The sequence below is a fragment of the Triticum urartu genome, chromosome 3, assembly GCF_003073215.2.
Source record: "Triticum urartu cultivar G1812 chromosome 3, Tu2.1, whole genome shotgun sequence".
NCBI classification, from domain to species: Eukaryota; Viridiplantae; Streptophyta; class Magnoliopsida; order Poales; family Poaceae; genus Triticum; species Triticum urartu.
In genome coordinates, this window is record NC_053024.1 from 554,825,728 (window position 1) to 554,841,570 (window position 15,843).

Below are 15,843 nucleotides of genomic sequence, written 5' to 3' on the forward strand. Positions count from 1 at the left end.
ACAACGGCGTGGTGGTGGTGGAGGAGCGTGGTACTCCAGCAGGGCTTCGCCAAGCACCGCAAGAGACGAGGAGGAGAGAGGTAGGACTGCACCAGGGAGAGATCAAATCGTGTGTCTTGGGCAGGCCAAAACCACCACTATTTATAGGAGAAGGGGAGGAGGGAGAGGGGTAGGGCTGCGCCAAGAAGGAGAGGAACTCGTGTGTGTTGGGCAGCCCAAACCTCAAGTATATATAGGGGAAGGGGAGGGGCTGCGCCCCCACCTAGGGTTCCCTCCCTAGGGGTGGCGGCAGCCCCCAGATCCCATCTGGGTGGCGGCCACAAGGGGGAGAGGGGGAGGCGCACCTGGGGTGGGCCTTAGGGCCCATCTGCCCTAGGGTTTGCCCCCCTCCCCTCTTGGAGGCGCCTTGGGCCTTGGTGGGGGGGCGCACCAGCCCACCTGGGGCTGGTCCCCTCCCACACTTGGTCCATGCAGACCTCCGGGGCTAGTGGCCCCACTTGGTGGACCCCCGGGACCCTCCCGGTGGTCCCGGTATGTTACCGATAAACCCCGAAACCTTTCCGGTGTCCAAAACAGGACTTCCCATATATAAATCTTTACCTCTGGACCATTCTGGAACTCCTCATGATGTCCGGGATCTCATCCGGGACTCTGAACAACATTCGGTAACCACGTATATCTATTCCTTATAACCCTAGCGTCATCGAACCTTAAGTGTGTAGACCCTACGGGTTCGGGAACCATGCAGACATGATGACCGAGACGTTCTCTCCGGTCAATAACCAACAGCGGGATCTGGATACCCATGTTGGCTTCCACATGTTCCACGATGATCTCATCGGATGAACCACGATGTCAAGGACTTAATCAATCCCGTATACAATTCCCTTTGTCTAGCGGTACGATACTTGCCCGAGATTCGATCGTCGGTATCCCGATACCTTGTTCAATCTCGTTACCGGCAAGTCTCTTTTACTCGTTCTGTAACACATCATCCCGTGATCAACTCCTTGATCACATTGTGCACATTATGATGATGTCCTACCGAGTGGGCCCAGAGATACCTCTCCGTTTACACGGAGTGACAAATCCCAGCTGTCGATTCGTGCCAACCCAACAGACACTTTCGGAGATACCTGTAGTGTACCTTTATAGCCACCCAGTTACGTTGTGACGTTTGGCACACCCAAAGCACTCCTACGGTATCCGGGAGTTGCACAATCTCATGGTCTAAGGAAATGATACTTGACATTAGAAAAGCTTTAGCATACGAACTACACGATCTTGTGCTAGGCTTAGGATTGGGTCTTGTCCATCACATCATTCTCCTAATGATGTGATCCCGTTATCAACGACATCCAATGTCCATGGTCAGGAAACCGTAACCATCTATTGATCAATGAGCTAGTCAACTAGAGGCTTACTAGGGACATGGTGTTGTCTATGTATCCACACATGTATCTGAGTTTCCTATCAATACAATTCTAGCATGGATAATAAACGATTATCATGAACAAGGAAATATAATAATAACTAATTTATTATTGCCTCTAGGGCATATTTCCAAAAGTCTCCCACTTGCACTAGAGTCAATAATCTAGTTCACATCGCCATGTGATTAACACTCACAGTCACATCGCCATGTGACAACACCCAAAGAGTTTACTAGAGTCAATAATCTAGTTCACTCATCATGTGATTAACACTCAATGAGTTCTGGGTTTGATCATGTTTTGCTTGTGAGAGAGGTTTTAGTCAACGGGTCTGCAACATTCAGATCCGTATGTACTTCGCAAATCTCTAGGTCATATTATAAATGCTGCTTCCACGCTCCACTTGGAGCTATTCCAAATGGTTGCTCCACTATACGTATCCGGTTTGCTACTCAGAGTCATTCGGATAGGTGTTAAAGCTTGCATCGATGTAACCCTTTACGCCGAACTCTTTATCACCTCCATAATCGAGAAACATGTCCTTATTACTCCAAGGACAATTTTGACCGCTATCTAGTGATCCACTCCTGGATCACCTTTGTACCCTCTTGCCAGACATGTGGCAAGGCACACATCAGGTGCGGTACTCAGCATGGCATACCGTATAGAGCCTATGACAAAAGCATAGGGGACGACATTCGTCCTTTCTCTTTCTTCTGCCGTGGTCGAGCTTTAAGTCTTAACTTCATACCTTACAACTCAGGCAAGAACTCCTTCTTTGACTGATCCATCTTGAACACCTTCAAGATCATGTCAAGGTATGTGCTCATTTGAAAGTACCATTAAGCGTTTTGATCTATCCTTATAGATCTTGATGCTCAATGTTCAAGTAGCTTAATCCAGGCTTTCCATTGAAAAACACTTTAAATAACTCTGCATGCTTTCTAGAAATTCTACATTATTTCCGATCAACAACATGTTAACAACACATACTCATCGGAAATTCTATAGTGCTCCCACTCACTTCTTTGGAAATACAAGTTTCTCATAAACTTTGTATACACCCAAAATCTTTGATCATCTCATCAAAGCATACATTCCAACTCCGAGATGCTTACTCCAGTCCTTAGAAGGATTGCTGGAGCTTTGCATACTTATTAGCATCTTTCAGGATTGACAAAACCTTCCGGTTGTATCACATACAACCTTCCCTCAAGAAAATCGTCGAGGAAACAATGTTTTGACATCCTATATGCAAGATTTCATAAATAATGCAGTAATCGCTAATATAATTCCAACAGTCTCTTAGCATCGCTACGAGTGAGAAAGTCTCATCATAGTCAACTCCTTGAACTTGTCGGAAAAATCTTAACGACAAGTCGAGCTTTCTTAATGGTGATACTTACCATCATTGTCCGTCTTCCTTTTAAAATCCATCTGTACTCAATAGCCTTACGACCATCGAGCCGTTCTGCCAAAGTCTACACTTTGTTTTCATACATGGATCCTCTCTCGGATTTTATGGCCTCGAGCCATTTATCGGAATCCGGGCCCACCATCGCTTCTCCATAGCTCGTAGGTTCATTGTTGTCTAGCAACATGACTTCCAAGACAGGATTACGTACCACTCTGAAGTAGTACGCATCCTTGTCATCCTACGAGGTTTGGGAGTGACTTGATCCGAAGTCTCATGAACAATGTCATAAGCTTCCACTTCAATTGGTGTAGGTGCCACAGGAACAACTCTTTGTGCCCTGCTATACACTAGTTGAAGTGACGTTTCAATAACCTCATCAAGTCTCCACCATTCTCCCACTCAATTCCTTCGAGAGAAACTTTTCCTAGAGAAAGGACCCGATTCTAGAAACAATCCCTTATTGCTTTTGGATCTGAGACAGGAGGTATACCCAACTGTTTTGGGTGTCCTATGAAGATGCATTTATCCGCTTTGGGTTCGAGCTTATCAGCCTGAAACTTTTTCACATAAGCGTCACAGCCCCAAACTTTTAAGAAATGATAGCTTAGGTTTCTCTAAACCATAGTTCATACGGTGTCATCTCATCGGAATTACGTGGTGCCCTATTTAAAGTAAATGTGGTTGTCTCTAATGCCTAACCCATAAACTATCGTGGTAATTCGATAAGAGACATCATGGTATGCATCATATCCAATAGGGTGCAGTTATGATGTTCGGACACACCATCACACTATGGTGTTCCAGGCTGTATTAGTTGTGAAACAATTTCCACAATTTCTTAATTCTGTGCCAAACTCGTAATTCAGATATTCATCTCTATGATCATATCATAGATCTTTTATCCTCTTGTCATGACGATCTTTCAACTTCATCCTGAAATTACTTGAACCTTTCAATAATTCAGACTCATGATTCATCAAGTAAATATACTCAACATCTACTCAAATCATCTGTGAAGTAAGAACATAACGATATCCACTACATGCCTCAGCACTCATTGGAGTACACACATCAAAATGTATTACTTCCAACAAGTTGCTTTCTAGTTCCATTTTACTGAAAACGAGGCTTTCAGTCATCTTGCCCATGTGGTATGATTTGCATGTCTCAAGTGATTCAAAAATCAAGTGAGTCCAAACGGTCCATTTGCATGGAGTTTCTTCATGCATATACACCAATAGACATGGTTTGCATGTCTCAAACTTTTCAAAAACGAGTGAGCCCAAAGATCCATCAACATGGAGCTTCTTCATGCGTTTTATACCGATATGACTTACGTGGCAGTGCCACAAGTAGGTGGTACTATCATTACTATCTTATATCTTTTGGCATGAACATGTGTATCACTACGATCGAGATTCAATAAACCATTCATTTTAGGTGCAAGACCATTGAAGGTATTATTCAAATAAACAGAGTAACCATTATTCTCCTTAAATGAATAACCGTATTGCGATAGACATAATCCAATCATGTCTATGCTCAACGCAAACACCAATCTTGATGGTAGAGGAAGCGTACGATATTTGATCAACCTTGGAAATACTTCCAACACATATCGTCATCTCACCTTTTAGCTAGTCTCCGTTTATTCCGTAGCCTTTGTTTCGAGTTACTAACACTTAGTAACCGAACCGGTATGTAATACCCTGGTGCTACTAGGAGTACTAGTAAGGTACACATTAACATAATGTATATCCAATATACTTCTATCGACAACCTTCTCATCTACCAAGTATCTAGGGTAATTCTGCTCCAGTGGCTGTTCCCCTTATTACAGAAGCACTTAGTCTCGGGTTTGGGTTCAACCTTGGGTTTCTTCACTAGAGCAGCAGCTGATTTGCCGTTTCATGAAGCATCCCTTTTTGCCCTTGCCCTTCTTGAAACTAGTGGTTTCACCAACCATCAACAATTGATGCTCCTTCTTGATTTCTACTTTTGTGGTGTCAAACATCGCGAATATCTCAAGGATCATCATATATGTCCCTTATACATTATAGTTCATCACGAAGCTCTAGCAGCTTGGTGGTAATGACTTCGGAGAAACATCAATATCTCATCTGGAAGATCAACTCCCACTCGATTCAAATGATTGTTGTACTCAGACAATTAGAGCACAAGCTCAACAATTGAGCTTTTCTCCTTAGTTTGTAGGCTAAGAAAATCATCGGAGGTCTTATACCTCTTGATGTGGGCACGAGCCTGAAATCCCAATTTCAGCCCTCGAAACATCTCATATGTTTCACGACGTTTCAAAACGTCTTCGGTGCCTCAACTCTAAACCGTTTAACTGAACTATCACGTAGTTATCAAAATGTGTATGTCAGATGTTCACAACATCCACAGACGACGTTCGAGGTTCAGCACACTGAGCGGTGCATTAAGGACATAAGCCTTCTATGAAGCAATGAGGACAATCCTCAGTTTACGGACCTAGTCCGCATAATTTCTACTATCAACTTTCAACTAAATTTTCTCTAGGAACATATCTAAATAGTAGAACTGAAGCACGAGCTACGACATAATTTGCGAAGATCTTTTGACTACGTTCAGGATAATTAAGTTCATCTTATGAACTCCCACTCAGATAGACATCCCTCTAGTCATCTAAGTGATTACATGATCCGAGTCAACTAGGCTGTGTCCGATCATCACGTGAGACGGACTAGTCATCATCGGTGAACATCTTCATGTTGATCGTATCTACCATACGACTCATGCTCGACCTTTCGGTCTCTTGTGTTCTGAGTCCATGTCTGTACATGCTAGGCTCGTCAAGTCAACCTAAGTGTTTCGCGTGTGTCAATCTGTCTTACACCCGTTGTATGTGAACGTTAGAATCTATCACACCCGATCATCACGTGGTGCTTCGAAACAATGAACTGTCGCAACGGTGCACAGTTAGGGGGAACACTTTCTTGAAATTTTAATGAGGGATCATCTTATTTACTACCGTTGTTCTAAGCAAATAAGATGCATAAACATGATAAACATCACATGCAATCAAATAATAGTGACATGATATGACCAATATCATATAGCTCCTTCTTGATTTCCATCTTGGGGCTCCATGATCATCTTGTCACCGGCATGACACCATGATCTCCATCATCGTGTCTTCATGAAGTTGTCTCGCCAACTTATTACTTCTACTACTATGGCTACTGGTTAGCAATAAAGTAAAGTAATTACATGGCGTTGTTCAATGACACGCAGGTCATACAATAAATAAAGACAACTCCTATGGCTCCTGCCGGTTGTCATACTCATCGACATGCAAGTCGTGATTCCTATTACAAGAACATGATCAATCTCATACATCACATATCATTCATCACATTCTTCTTGGCCATATCACATCACATAGCATACCCTGCAAAAACAAGTTAGACGTCCTCTAATTGTTGTTTGCATGTTTTACGTGGCTGCTATGTGTTTCTAGCAAGAACGTTTCTTACCTATGCAAAAACCACAACGTGATATGCCAATTGCTATTTACCCTTCATAAGGACCCTTTTCATCGAATCTGATCCGACTAAAGTGGGAGAGACAGACACCCGCTAGCCACCTTATGCAACTAGTGCATGTCAGTCGGTGGAACCAGTCTCACGTAAGAGTACGTGTAAGGTCGGTCTGGGCCGCTTCATCCCACAATGCCACCGAATCAAGATTGGACTAGTAACGGTAAGCATATTGAACAAAATCAACGCCCACAACTACTTTGTGTTCTACTCGTGCATAGAATCTACGCAATAGACCTAGTTCATGATGCCACTGTTGGGGAACGTAGCAGAAATTCAAAATTTTCCTACGTGTCACCAAGATCTATCTATGGAGAAACCAGCAACGAGGGGAAGGAGAGTGCATCTACATACCCTTGTAGATCGCTATGCGGAAGCGTTGAAGAGAACGGGTTAAAGGAGTCGTACTCGTCGTGATCCAAATCACTTGAGATCCTAGTGCCGAACGGACGGCACCTCCGCGTTCAACACACGTACAGCCCGGTGACGTCTCCCATGCCTTGATCCAGCAAGGAGAGAGGGAGAGTTTGAGGAAGACTCCATCCAGCAGCAGCACAACGGCATGGTGGTGGTGGAGGAGCGTGGTACTCCAGCAGGGCTTCGCCAAGCACCGGAAGAGACGAGGAGGAGAGAGGTAGGGCTGCGCCAGGGAGAGATCAAATCATGTGTCTTGGGCAGCCCAAAACCCCCACTATTTATAGGAGAAGGGGAGGAGGGAGAGGGGTAGGGTTGCGCCAAGAAGGAGAGGAACTCGTGTGTGTTGGGCAGCCCAAACCTCAAGTATATATAGGGGAAGGGGAGGGGCTGCGCCCCCACCTAGGGTTCCCTCCCTAGGGGTGGCGGCAGCCCCCAGATCCCATCTGGGTGGCGGCCACAAGGGGGAGAGGGGGAGGCGCACCTGGGGTGGGCCTTAGGGCCCACCTGTCCTAGGGTTTGCCCCCCTCCCCTCTTGGAGGCGCCTTGGGCCTTGGTGGGGGGGCGCACCAGCCCACCTGGGGCTGGTCCCCTCCCACACTTGGCCCATGCAGCCCTCTGGGGCTAGTGGCCCCACTTGGTGGACCCCCGGGACCCTCGCGGTGGTCCCGGTACGTTACCGATAAACCCTGAAACCTTTCCGGTGACCAAAATAGGACATCCCATATATAAATCTTTACCTCCGGACCATTCCGGAACTCCTCGTGACGTCTGGGATCTCATCCGGGACTCCGAACAACATTCGGTAACCACGTATATCTATTCCTTATAACCCTAGCGTCATCGAACCTTAAGTGTGTAGAACCTACGGGTTCGGGAACCATGCAGACATGACCGAGACATTCTCCGGTCAATAACCAACAGCCGGATCTGGATACCCATGTTGGTTCCCACATGTTCCATGATGATCTCATCGGATGAACCACGATGTCAAGGACTTAATCAATCCCGTATACAATTCCCTTTGTCTAGCGGTATTGTACTTGCCGGAGATTCGATCGTCGGTATCCCGATACCTTGTTCAATCTCGTTACCGGCAAGTCTCTTTTACTCGTTCCGTAACACATCATCCCGTGATCAACTCCTTGGTCACATTGTGCACATTATTATGATGTCCTACCGAGTGGGCCCAGAGATACCACTCCATTTACACGGAGTGACAAATCCCAGTCTCGATTCATGCCAATCCAACAGACACTTTCGGAGATACCTGTAGTGTACCTTTATAGCCACCCAGTTACGTTGTGACGTTTGGCACACCCAAAGTATTCCTACGGTATCCGGGAGTTGCACAATCTCATGGTCTAAGGAAATGATACTTGACATTAGAAAAGCTTTAGCATACGAACTACACGATCTTTGTGCTAGGCTTAGAATTGGGTCTTGTCCATCACATCATTCTCCCAATGATGTGATCCCGTTATCAACGACATCCAATGTCCATGGTCAGGAAACCGTAACCATCTATTGATCAACGAGCTAGTCAACTAGAGGCTTACTAGGGACATGGTGTTGTCTATGTATCCACACATGTATCTGAGTTTCCTATCAATACAATTCTAGCATGGATAATAAACGATTATCATGAACAAGGAAATATAATAATAACTAATTTATTATTGCCTCTAGGGCATATTTCCAACAGACATTTCCCCGAAGGGACAGACATAGGAACGAAGTGCAACACATGCCGGCCAGTCAAGTGTCCAGAGCAGTAGTGTTGGGCTAGCAGGACTCCAGTGAACCGGGCTGTAGCGGACTACTATCGCTCAGGAAACACTAGACTACATTTTCCCATATGAGAGGCTGCCAAGGATAAACAACTAGATTGTCGGATCCCGCTCATACCGAGCATTTCAATCATACACACAATATGCCCGATATGAGTGCATACAACATGGCATCACAACAAAACTCTACAACTCAAGTACTTTATTTAAAGGCTCCAGAGAGCCATACATAACATATTCATACAGGTAGGGGTCACACGACCCGACACTCAAGTCATACAATCATACAAGCACATGCGGAAGCAACTAGTCTGAGTACAGACACTAGAAAGAAAGAAGGCTTCTCGAAGCCTGTCTAACTACATAGGGCCCTCCATGGCCAGGATCACCACCTGGGTGGCTAGTCACTCGTCGACATCAAGGTCTACGTAGAACCCATCGGAGGGGGCGGTGTTGTCGTCTGAAAACAGCAATTAAGCAAACATGAGTACAAAGGTACTCAGCAAGTCTTACGACAGAACCTACTATACATGCTCATTCTCAAGAAGGTGGTGGGGTTATTGGAGCAAGCCAGCTTTGACTCTTGGCTAAGCTATCCTATGAGACTCCACTAGTAAAATAGTTTTCGCACGCGAGTCCACTACTCACCAACACAATACTCCACCGGGGATCCTCCCTCGTCATCCTACGAGAGGGCCATCCTCGGTACTCACACTTATCTTGAGTCTTTTAGTAGTAACCATTAACTTGTCTATGAACTGTATAGGCAACTAAGTAGTCCTTTACCGCGGACGCGGCTATTCGAATAGTTTTATACCCTGCAGGGGTGTACTTCTTCATACACGCTTTCACCACTTACCGCCGTTTACACGACATGTACTCGGCAACCTTCAAGCGGAAGCCCAACGAGGGTGTCGGCCACGGCCTACCTAAACACTTAAGTCTCTAGTCCAGGTTTATCGCCTATCTAGGTTCCATCCGCAGGGAGTCCGGCCGAGGTTTCCACATACGGCCCCAAACGATGTGAACAGGGTCCCGAGACGCCAAACGGGCGCCCGGCATACCCGTCCACGGTGTATCTACCGCAACATAGCCCACCCCTAGGGTCAGCGCTACGCACGGCCGCCAACACATAACCTACAAACACCAGAAACTATTTGCAACTCCTGGACAGAGTACTAGGGTGATTAAGAAGCCGAGAGGGTCAATTAAGGATCCCAATGCATGGTATTAGCTGATTCTTAAAATCACACATACAGATCTCAGTTCTTAGGGACGGCCTCAATGAAACAACCCACCATGTACTCCTGCATGGCCTCTCATCGATACCTTTACCAATTCATGTTCAACACATCCCTCGCATTACCGACATAATCATTTCACTCTAGCTCATCACCCGGATGAACCAGACCTGACACAACTCTAAGCATAGCAGGCATATCAAGGTAGGAATCACATACATGGCTCAATCAACTCCTACACATGCTAGTGGGTTTCAACTAGTTACTGTGGCAATGATAGGTCATGCAGAGGATAAGGGTTCAACTACCATAGCACACAGCAGCTTGAATCGCGTTGTCTTAATGGAGTAAACAAGAGCAGAAGCGCGAACATGGGATTGTATCAAAATGATCAATGGGTTGCTTGCCTGATGTAGTGGTAGTAGGGTACTGCCCTTCAGACGGATATTCGAGGTTATCCTCGGAGGCAGAACCTACCACGAAAGACACACCGAAATATAATCAACACATGACAATATGCAACAATATGATGCATGCTATGACATGGCAAAGTGAATGTGTCTTGGTCTAATGCAAGCTAAAACAGAAAGGAATGAACTCATTTGAATCAAAGATTCAAATGTTAGTTCATTTAACATAGCCTTATTAGTGCATTATCTCATTTTGCTGAAAGAGCAAGGTTAACTTGTTTTGTCATGCATGAAACCATTACAGATGGATAGATTGAATTTTCTGATCATTTTTCATATATAACTTATTTAATTTGGAGCTATGGTTGATTTGCTATGATTTTTAGAAGTTTTGGCTATTTTCTGGAATTTCCTATTAAAGAATAAATTCAGTAATTGAATTAATGCGTCAGCATGACATAGGTGTGACGTCAGCGGGTCAACTTGGTCGGCTAGGTCAAACCTGACTGTTGGGCCCTGTCTGTTAGTGACTCAACTAATTAACATGATTAAATTAACACTAATTAACTGTCAGTGGGGCCTCGGCCCACATGTCAGTGACTAAACTAATTAAAATTAGTTAGTATTAATCCTAAACTAATTAACAGGCTGGCCCCACCTGTCATAGACTCAGGGGGAGGTCAACCTGGGCCCACACGGGGTCAAACAGGGTCAACTCGCCGGCGTTTAGCCACCGGCGAGGCCAGACGCGGCGGAGCAGCGTGGGTTTTGCACTTCGGCGACCAAAAGGACGGCGGAGACCATCTACGTGATGCGGGGAGGGAGCCGCGTCGAGTGGTGGCAGTGGGTGGAGCTGGGGTGGCCGGAAACGTCGCCGGCGACGAGTTTGGCGGTGGCCGGAGCTCGGGTAAGGTTGAACTAGTTGCTAGGGGGCACGGGGAGGTGCGCGGTTTGGTGCGTTGAGCTCCTGGGGATGCGGTAGGGCTAGTGGACAGGGTGGCGCGGCCATTGGGTGGTCGGAGCCTCGTCGGCGACGAGCTCCGCGGCGGTGCGTGCGGGTGAGCTACATGCGGTCGCTACGGGGCTCGAGAGAGGGAACAATGAGGGTGGGGAGGTGGCTGAGCTCACGGGGGTCACGTCGAGGCAGTCGCCGAGGTCGGGGATGAGCTGATGCGGCGGGGCCGGCGAAGGGGATCTCCGGTGGCCGGAGTTGAATACGAGCTTGGTGCAGCGTCTCCGGGGCGAGCGAGCACTCGGAGCTCGGCCTACTCGATGTAATCGACGACGGCGGAGCTCGTGGACACGATGGCGCGGCGCGAGGACGACGGAGGGCGCGGCTACGATGACGGTGCGGCAACAGGGGCGTCGGCCATGGTGGGGAACGGCGAGCGAGAGAGACAGGGGGAATGGCGTGTCTAGGGGCTTCGGTGTGCGACGTGGAGGCGTCCAGGCGTCCAGGTGCGCGGCGGCAAGCAGGTGGCGCCGTGGCAAGCTTAGGCATGCTGGCGTCACCTCCCTGCCTGCCTGGCGGGGAAGAAGCAGCTGGCTGGCGCGGGCCAGCACAGTGCTAGGCCGCCAGGTGGGCCGGCTGGTGGGTTAGTTGGGCTGCGCCAGGTAAGTTCCTCTCTCTCTCTTTTTTTCTCTTTTTCACTTATTCTATTATTTCTGTAGCTTCAGGGCTTTATTAAAAATGCTAGGGCATTTCCATAAATCATAAAATTAATCATGGCTACTGCTTAGAATATATACAACAGCAAACATTTTAGTTTATGATTATTTGAGCATTTAAAATATTTTATAGCATTTAAATGCCCAAATGCAAATACTATAAGAATTAATCCAATGACCTTAAGATGTCCTAGAAAAATGTGCACCATTTTTGTCAAAGGTTTTAACCCAAAACAAAAAGGGTGGGCTTTTTAGAAGGGCATTTCAGGTTCATTGAAAAAGTTTTTCGTAAACCCTAGTTGTTCCAGGGGGGTGTTGGGGGTTCTGTCATCCCCATTTCAAATTTAAGAGAAATTTAAACATGATGCACACTCTAATGCTTGAACTAGCTAGGGTGTGACATGCGTTGGTCTCGAGATTGATAGTAGCTGCCCCTTCCCAGAGAAACTCTTCTGGTTCAAAGCAAGCATTTCCAACGCCGAGGAGTGGTTGAGCTGAAGTTCATTTCATTCCTTGTTATTTGTTGTGTGATGAAAACTTTAGTATTTACTAGTATGTTTTGTTGGAACTAATCTATAATCCAACATGTATCCTCCTCATTGTGTGTTGATGACTTGTTGTCTATAATGAATGGTACATTTGCATATGCATGTCATAATCTAAATTTATAAATGGTTTTCGACTCACTTCTTGGAGTGTTAGTGTCGTAGTAGTATAGCCAGCATCCTTAGTAGTATGTGCTACCTCTTGAGCATGCGTTGGTTTTTCCCTTGAAGAGGAAAGGGTGATGCAACAAAGCAGTGTAAGTATTTCCCTCGGTTTCTGAGAACCAATGTACCAATCCAGTAGGAGACCATGCGCGAGTCACCTCGTACCTACACAAACAAATAAGAACCTCGCAACCAACGCGATAAAGGGGTTGTCAATCCCTTCACGGCTACTTGCAAGACTGAGATCTGATAGAGATAATAATAATAAGATAAATATTTTTGGTATTTTTATGATATAGATTGAAAGTAAAGATTGCAAAATAAAATAGATTGGAAACTTCTATGATGGAAAATAGACCCGGGGGCCATATGTTTCACTAGTGGCTTCTCTCAAGATAGCATAAGTATTACGGTGGGTGAACAAATTACTGTCGAGCAATTGATAGAATTGAGCATAGTTATGAGAATATCTAAGTATGATCATGTATATAGGCATCATGTCCGTGACAAGTAGACCGACTCCTGCCTGCATCTACTACTATTACTCCACACATCGACCGTTATCCAGCATGCATCTAGAGTATTAAGTTCATAAGAATGGGGTAACGTTTTAAGCAAGATGACATGATGTAGAGGGATAAACTCATGCAATATGATATAAACCCCATCTTTTTATCCTTGATGGCAACAATACAATACGTGTCGTTTCCCCTAATGTCACTGGGATCGAGCACCGCAAGATTGAACCCAAAGCTAAGCACTTCTCCCATTGCAAGAAAGATCAATCTAGTAGGCCAAACCAAACTGAAAATTCAAAGAGACTTGCAAAGATAACCAATCATACATAAAAGAATTTAGAGAAGATTCAAATATTGTTCATAGGTAATCTTGATCATAAACCCACAATTCATCAGATCTCGACAAACACACCGCAAAAGAAGATTACATCGAATAGATCTCCAAGAGAATCAAGGAGAACTTTGTATTGAGATCCAAAGAGAGATAAGAAGCCATCTAGCTAATTACTATGGACCCGAAGGTCTGAGGTAAACTACTCACACATCATTGGAGAGGCTATCGTGTTGATGTAGAAGCCCTCCATGATCAATGCCCCCTCCGGCGGAGCACCGAAAAAGGCCCCAAGATGGGATCTCACAGGTACAGAAGGTTGCGGCGGTGGAATTAGGTTTTCATGGTGCTCCTCGTTGTTTCCAGGGTACGTAGGTATATATAGGAGGAAGAAGTAGGTCGATGGAGCCACGAGGGGCCCACGAGGGTGGAGGGCGCGCCCAGGGGGTAGGCACGCCCCCTGCCTCGTGGCTTCCTCGTTGGTTGCTTGAAATCCACTCCAAGTCCTCTAGATCACGTTTGTTCCAAAAATGACGCTCCCGAAGGTTTCATTCCGTTTGGACGCCGTTTGATATTCTTTTTCTGCGAAACACTGACATAGGCAAAAAAACAGCAATTTGGGCTGGGCCTCCGGTCAATAGGTTAGTCCCAAAACTAATATAAAAGTGCATAAATAAGCCCATTGAACATCCAAAATAGAATATATAATAGCATGGAGCCAATAGGTTAGGCCTTGCGCATATAGGTTAGAGACGTATCAATATGAAGTTGCCACATCACATAGAGCCAACCAATAGTTAGTTCTAGTTAGATCAACTAGAGCTAGGTGTCGCACAGAGGCCGAGAAATATGGTGATAGCATGACTGCGTGAGGTGGGCTTGCACGTAGTAGTATGATGTAGGCACAGGGCTTGCCGTGTTTCCTACTCCTACGGTCTAAATGTGGAGAAGATTTGGTCGAGTTCTTCCTCCTTTTGCCGACACGTGGGACATCCAGCAACCAAGTCGTGTCATGCAAGAAAATGGAGTGGTAGTTGAAGCCACGTGATGTGCATCTTAGGTTAAACTATGAATAGGATCTTACTACTCTTGAGTAACTCCAAAAGCGGACATCGAAGATCTTTATTGGATTTGTTTTTCATCACCAGCACATCGAGGTGAAAGATGTGCAGGTTCAGTGGGTCCTCTTGCGTTTTCACTAACTTGTGGGACCGCATGTGAGCAAACAGACGATGGGCTCTGCAGGTCTGCTGGCTGGCTGAGAAGAGAGATAGAGGAGGGCTGAGCACGGACTCCAGGAAGTTTGTTCTATGTAACCAGCACCTTGATATAGGCTCGATATAGTGAGGTGGCATGGGCCATAGCTAGCATTCACATCTAGCAGTACAACACACGCCACCCACACGAGTCCCATCCGACAACAATTTTCTTGGAGTCCGTGCTACAACCATCTCTTCTCCCTCCTATTTTCTTCACCATCGCGTGGTGGGAGGGGTGGGGGTTTGTCGATAGTCGGTTTGCTCAACTACGGTCCCACTTGTAAGTGAAAATGCAACACATCATGCATTCCCCCTTGAGCGGCATGCCAGACCAACCGTGTGGGGGTATGATGTACGTGAACACGGCAGGCTTTTCCCTTTGAACTTGTAAAATTTGGTTATGCTCCATGGCGCGACCGATAGGTTGAAATGAAGATTTTCGCTAGAGTAATGAGAAGTTTGGTTCTGGCGCGGTTCATGCAAGGAGTACGTATGAAAATTATGAAGTTGATGCGAAAGGTAAGATAATTACTAGTAGTACCATATACTACTATATGGATTTGACAGAAAGATAAAGATACATACGGATCCATCAACGACATCCTCATGCCCTAGTGCGCCAGGTCACCAACCGACGTGTGAGGAGCAGCGGCGTTGGCAGCGAGCTCAACGTGCTTCTTAACAATGACGTCCAAGGTTGCCCTGCGGGTCAAGAAGGCCAGCGACCTATCGTCCTCCTTTGGCATGTAGTAGTCCTTGTGGATGATTTGCACATAGATGTGGGTGATTATGTCGACGGTGTCTTGCTGTGCCAGGCGCTGCGTGGCGAGCGCGACCTCGACGTGGACATTCTCCGGCGCGACGGTGGGCAGTCGCAGGGATACCAGTGCGTCAAAGAGGTTGTCACCATAGAGGCTGTTGAGGGTGGCCGACATCGCAGAGCCTGGACGCGTGGGCTGGAGGCATACGTCAAGGTCGTCCACGAGCTTCTCGACGACGGTGAACTTGTCGAGGAAGCCGACGAGGACCTTGTCGAACAAGGAGACGAATCTGTCGTCCAAGCGGCCTCTT